General features: G+C 32.6%; 1 long non-coding RNA gene across 1 annotated transcript; it reads left to right on the forward strand.

Moving 5' to 3' along the window:
- The first annotated feature begins 5,852 nt into the window (after positions 1 to 5,852).
- LOC112323988 (uncharacterized) lies at positions 5,853 to 6,874 on the forward strand. Its single transcript, XR_002977504.2, has 2 exons — positions 5,853 to 6,352; positions 6,469 to 6,874. It is a non-coding gene; the product is annotated as an uncharacterized LOC112323988 (long non-coding RNA).
- Positions 6,875 to 7,234: the final 360 nt, after the last annotated feature.

Genomic DNA, 7,234 nt, shown 5'->3' on the forward strand with positions numbered 1-7,234 from the left:
ATGCATCTCCTCTCCTTCGTAAATATTTGTGCCAAAATCATCTTAGTATATCCTTCCTAGCCGAGGATCCATGCCCAACATGAAGTTATTTGATGAAATAAGAGAGTACTTCCTTAGTTTTCTTGCATTGAATTAATTAATAGTATAACTTGCAACCAGCCTGCAGTTGCTAATTATTTGAGAATGCCTTGCCACCTCCTGGTGCCGATTGTTTTAGCTGCCACCTGGCCACTGGAAGAAAGCACAACTTCGAATGTTCCCCTTTCAATTCCCATAAATATTAAATAATGGCATTAAAAAACGCATGATCTTATGATAATTAAGTCGATCGTTGTTTTTTTTTTGTTTTTTTCAGAATTTGCGTAACATCAAATTAAACTATTCCTCTTATCAGTTATCATTATATGTTTTAACTTGATCAGTTTTCATGATATAGGAACAACGGTCACAGCCTGGGGCCTCCACGCACGTGAAGGATCGATCGGCGGTTGATTGGAGTTTAGAAGTTGTGTCCATATTAAAGAATCCGCAGGTTGATTGCGCCTCGCAAGGCAACCAGCGGAGAGGCTGCCCTCGCTACTAGCCAAGGGAAGAATAATGGAATATCCTCTTCGAAGTTTTATCAGCTTCATTAGTAATTCTACTCGCGCCAGAACATTGTAACGATTCCTCCGTCGGGGAACATTGTAACGATTCCTCCGTCGGGGCCGTCCCCTTTTTTATTCTCAATAAATTAATTTTGGTTACTGCTTAATTAATTAGTGCCTTTTGGCATAAGTCTTGTTGGTGTCTAAAACTGGTAGATCAATATGTGTAAGGAACATAAATTAAAAAGGTTGTAATTTCACACACCTATAACCTGTTTGCCCCTTATTTTATTATTTTAAAAAATTTTATATGCTTTGCTATGGAGCAAAGCAACTAGAATCACTAAATAAGTGTTTAATAAAGAATTTAATAATTCATTGATTAACTTTTAGAAGTAGAAAATGATTTCACTTAAAAAAAATACCAGCTCTACTTTAAAAAACATGAGAAGTGATGTTTTTTTGAAAGTATAAAGCTATTTATTTCATTTAAAAAACCAAAATAACCTTAAAGATCTCTGATAACAAAAATATTATGGATGTTTAAAAAATACATATAATATTTTAATTCTCATTTATTTTATTTTCTTTTTTAATTATATTATTTTAAGAAATTCATTTTATCAGTGAACACAATATATTTTCAAATAAGTTAATTTAATTTTCTTTAAAAACTATTAAGTTTAAATTCCATCCTTAATAGTAGTTTTAATTTAAACAGCATTACAATAGAGATTATCGAACAATTAGATCAAGATTCTAGCTAGTCCCAGCACAACACAACAACTTAATTATACTCAAATAGTTTAAAACACACAATTTCACACCACAGCATAGCAACGTACGCAATGCAAAAATAACCATGATGGGGCCAAGAAGGCTCCAAAAGCACTTAACTCAGAGTTGTCTGTCGGGGATATATGTTTCTTAACCACTCTGACTTGTAGAACCCATGCAGGATAATACCATACGTAAAAATGGATCTTCTTACACAGAAGATGAAATTTAAAACTTCTATTTCTTCTCAATGGCAATGATCCTCTATCAGGGAAGATAATCTACCTACCAGGTGCTAATTATTTCTCAGGTAGTTATTTCAGTGTTACTACTGGTATATATAAGATTCAAATTGAGAGTAATTACTCGATTCCCATTGCAGTCGAGTATATCGTGTCGAGTTCTAACTTCTATCAAATTATTATCTTAACTAAAGTTATTATGCCTTGTTAAGGTACTGATTCCGCACTGCAAGCTTTGATGATGTGATCGATCATGCACCACATTTAAAAGGAACGTCCTGCTTCCAATATCTTGGGAACCTTACCTCTTTTACTTGTATGGAAAAGGCTTCAATGAGTACAACACTTTTGAAAGGTAGGTGAGTGGTTAGACCTGATGTTCTAAAATTCAATATACTCATATATGAGAGTTCATGTTAATGTTTTATTTTTTAGAGTTTAAAAAATTGATGATTGGTGATAGAAAACTTAACACCTGCAAAACAATTTTTTATAGGATTTTGAGATACTTTTATAATAAAGTCAGTAATTTTTAATAAAATATTGTAATAAAAAAAAAATGGGCTTTAAATTCTTAAGAACAAGAGTATTTGTTCTTAGTTATGTATAATAAATGCCCTGTAAAATAAAAGTATGAATAGAAAATAAAAAAAAAAGTGAATCCTTTACTAAGTAGTTCAGAAGATATATATAGTCTTTGAACTTTGTCATATTACTTGAAAGGAGGGGTTAGAACGTTATTTTTTCATCATAGAATTAATGAGGGATAAATATCTCTTACATAACATTAATGAGGAATAGATATCCCTTATACAAAATTAATATTGATTGAAATATGATAGGTTTTTTAGAGACTTTCTATGCACTCAGAGATGTAGGGACATGATCATTCTTTACTTTTAACATTTTATACTAAAAAACATGAGAATAAATAAATAAATCCATGTGACCCAACACGGGGCCTAAAAAATTTATCAACTCTATATGTATTTAATTTGAAATGATTCCAAGTCCAAGGGTGATGGGTCTAGTACATATAGGTTTGTCATCTTGTCAAATCTACATGTATTTGAGCCCAACACATAACTAAACTCAAGGATGTTGGGTCTAGTCTTTAGTTTGGAATGATTCCAAGTCTAAGGGTAATGAGTCTAGTATTTAGTTTGGAATGATTCCAAGTTCAAGGGTGATAGGTCTAGTACATATAGGTATAGTATTTTGTCAGATCTACATGTACTTAAGCCAAACACATAGCTAAACTCAAGGATGTTGGGCTTGATATTTGGCTAGACTCATATGTATTTGGGCCTAGCACGCAGCTGAACTCAATGAGGTTTTGTGTGACTCCTTATCAAACCAACATGTAATTGGGTTTAGTGCGCAGCTGAACCCAAAGATGTCAAGTCTAGAAGTAAGTTAGACCCATGTCATCTAGGTTTGACGTTCTATCAAGTCTAAATACATTAGATTATAACCTTGCTTTAAACTCTTTTAATTATAAACTTTTAAGTTAACATATAAAAAATATATTAATTCACCATTTACGATGCAGATTTGTACCATTAACAATGTAGATTTGTGTTTCTTTCTTAATTAATTACGAGGATTTAAAACTCAAGTTAGATTATAACAAGTAATTTTTTTATATGAATTTTTTAATCTCAACTTTGATAGTCTATGTTTAAATAATACCTTATATGTTATATTAAACTAGTCTAAAAACATCTCTTAAAAAAAAACACTAACATTGTCCTCAACAAAAAATTGTACTAATTGTTTAACTGATGTGGCAATTGTAGTTTACAAATTAATGGCAGATGTAAACACCTAAATATTTAACTTCATTGAAATAAAAAAATTAACAACCTATATCTCCATCAATATTTTTGCTTCTATAAATTCACCTATATTTCACTCCCGCCTTCTAATAATTAACAACCTCCTAGTTTTCAAACTTGAATATGTGATCCCCGAAGACTATGTAGTTAACAAGAATCTAATAGAAATCTCACCCTTTTATGCTGTCTTTTACAGTTTTACTTTTCTATTTTACTCTCAAATCTTCCTTTTAAATCCCCATGCAAGTGACAATATCTAAAAAAAAAAAACTTAAAATATTAGAAAATCCAAAAAATGGACTTGCCTCTAGGGTAATTTGGAGACTATAGTGGTAATATTGGACAAAGAAGTGGAATGTTGATTAATTATAGTGATTAAAATATGATTTATCTTATATAATAATATAGGCTCCTTGACAGTGAAGCGTGAGACGTGTGTTTGTTTGTTTTTATGTTTAAAAGTGTTATTGAAATTTTTTTAATTTTTAAATTTTAAATTAATTTTTTTATGATTTTAAATCATTTTGATGTACTGATTTTAAAAATAAAATTAAAAAATTAAAAAATATATCATTTTAATATATTTCCAAACAAAATATACTTTAAAAAACAATACTTACCGTAAAAACAAACCCCACTTCGATTCCCACCAACTTTGGAGTACAACGTTAGCATAAAAACGGTAACTAATTCTTTCCAATATATAAAAAGTTAGGAAAAGAATCTCATTAGCACTAATTTCGCTGAGTTTTGTATAAAAAGTTTCATTGATTTGGACAAAAAGATCCCTTTCTCAGATTTTGGACATCTTCAGCATTAATGGTGTAGATTGCATATATCTGCATACCCGATGACTAGACACCATGCTCGTGGCCTATATAGAGAGAGAGACCACTACCCTTGTTCGCCTAAGCTTCTCAACTCACATCCTTTTTTATTTTATTGAACTGTATTTGATTTCTCATATTGTTAATTAATTAGGCTTAGTGTATTTAATTAGGGCCTTCTCTTAACAGTTGTTGATTAAGAGACTCTTGGGTACCATTAAATAGGAGCTTGCTCACTCCAGATCTGAAAGGAGGTGATAGGAAACCACTTCTGCTACTTCATGAATACCCGTGGGTGTGCGCGTAGCCATGGTGAGCTGCGCAGGCTAAGGGTCTGCATGTGCTAGGAGATGTGGTTGCCTTGATCTTTTTGGTCTTGGGGTGAAGGGAGCTCCTATAGTCCCATGGACTTTCTAGCAGCCTTAAATTACTCTTGCTAGAATGCAAATTGCTTTATTTCACTTTAGCTGTCTTTCGTTTTTTCTGGGATCTTCGGATCAAGGATATATAGCAGCAATTAAAAGTTAATTGACAATTCTCCACAAAATCTTCCACACGATATTGGGTATCTGTGGTCGCTGTTGCATGAAATGCTTGATTTCTCTCTCTCTCTGTTTTTTTTTTTAGATGGACCAGATATCAAGATGATTTCAGGTGTTTTTTTTTTTTTTTTTTTTACGTGGGGTGTCCGGGCCAGCTTACGCGCACCATGACTATTCTCCACGGCCCACTGGACATCCTGCAAGTCCAGGAGCAGGTAAGGCACCGCGGGGGTGACAGACGTGCACATACGATTTTAGGTGTTTTTACTTGGATGGGCCTTGGAGGACGGTGGACTAGCTGGTAGTTTTTGTGGATGGCGGCGGGCATGAGATGAGAACAATAATTAGGGAACATTTTGTTAAACATCCTTTTCAGTTGCAGATTTAGCTTGTTTATATTGTTTTTTTCTTTCAGCTACTCTAAACTATTTAAGTTAGTAAAAAAATTGATCAAAGGATTTTGATTCTCCCACCAGCAAAACAACGTAGATATTGTTTTAAATTGCAATTAATAACTTCAATTTGTTTATCAGATTAAAAATAATAACTCATTATTTTAAAATTCAACTTAACATGTTGACGTTGGACTTAACTGATTCAGGGTTAAAATTTAGCCGGGTTGTAAAAAATTAAAAAAATAAAAAACTCGAGTGATTCAATTAATCCGGCAAGACCTGGTTGCAACCCGATCTCGAACTCAGTGATTATCACTTGATATGTATTATTCTGCACGAAATTTTAATACAGAAAAACTATATCGAATCATTTAAAAAAAAATCTATAGTTTCTCCCAAATACGAACTCCCCAGATAGGTTCAAAAGGAAAAAAACAATAAAAAGTAGAATCTAGATTTTAATAAATGAAAGTGATAAATTTATGTCCATTATATCATATTCAATCGAGCCCGATTTAAATATGTCAATGGGCCTCCGATGCTGGATGAAACTTCCCCAGTTCAAAAAAGAACGGCCCATTCTCTAAAAGTTGGAGTTATAAATACGTGCCCGTCCCCATCTCCCGAAAACCAATCTCCTCTTTAATTTTTTTTACCGGAAATTAAAACTTGACCATAGATATCTCACCTCTTTCCGTCTCTCGTATGGAGAGAAAATCTGTCCTCCTAGATTTCCTTCACTTTCCCAGTTAATGCTTTTATTAATTTCTCAGTCTTATTCGACGCACCTTTGCCTTTCACCTACCCTTTCTTCTCCATATAAAGGCCCTGTATTCAACCTTAGTCCTCCAAAATCTAGCTTCTATCTCCAGTTAACCATTCGCCATGCATTATCCCTTTTGCAACAGGTGTACACTCCGTTTTTTTCTTCTCTTACTTCGAAGCTATATATTGCTTGTAAATTTGGGAGCTTTCTTTGGTTCAAAATGAGGAAAGAAAGTGGGTATACTCGTCTGCTTGTTCATGGATACCTCTGGGTTGCGCAGGATATATTAGTTAGGGCTACAGCTTAAGGGTTTGCATGGCCAAGGAGACGTTGCCTGCCTTCTCCTTTCGTTTCTTGGATTGAAGGGAGCTCCTACATGTATCTCAAGCTTTCCCACAAGTCTCAGTCTTTTTGTTGCTTTTGAATTTTATAAAGTTTTGTTCGTGATCATTTAAGAATTCAATACTAACATTTGGTTTCTTTGAATCTCTTAGGAGTTGATGGGTGCAGACCAATTTTCGGTAATATTAAAAAATGAAGCTTAATTTGCCTGAGTCTTGTTGATCAAGTGAGTGGGAATTTATGCTTAAGCAGCTTATTGTGACTCGTTATCTTTCAGAATATTGTTCCTATCTACTGCTATTATTTCCCCTATTGCTTGTCGGTTCGTGGTCTCGATCTGATTGGTATCAGAAAACATGCAGTAAAAGTCTTAGGACTACCTGTCAATGCATGGTCTCAATCTGATAAAGGTAGTCTTAGGACTACCTTTTTTCTTTTTTGCTGGCCATGAATGGAGGCTTTTTATAAAATTTCATTTCAGTCCCTGAAGTTTTGATAAAAAGTTGTTTTAATTCTTATATGTTTGTTTTATTTATAAACTGATGTTACTGATCCTTATTTAAGAGTTTTATCCTTGTGTTTTCTTGAAATATACAGTTTAGTCCTTATAAAACACCTTTTTACAATTATTGATGATTATTAATTAAGATGGAAGTAAAGATGATGAAAATAATAAAAAGATATTTTTTATGTGAAGTCTTTCCCATAATTTTTTAGTTAAAACCTTCATCAATCTCATTCTCCACTATCCTCGATGAGAATTCAGAGAGATAAATCAAGAAAAGTAAAGGAATTTAAAGTGTTTTTGAAAAAAAATAAAAAAAATTATTTTTTTATTTGCTTCAAATTAATATTTTTTGATATTTCTTAATCATTTTGATGTGCTGATGTCAAAAATTATTTTTAAAAAATAAAAAA

Source organism: Populus trichocarpa, chromosome 14 (assembly GCF_000002775.5).
Source record: "Populus trichocarpa isolate Nisqually-1 chromosome 14, P.trichocarpa_v4.1, whole genome shotgun sequence".
NCBI lineage: Eukaryota > Viridiplantae > Streptophyta > Magnoliopsida > Malpighiales > Salicaceae > Populus > Populus trichocarpa.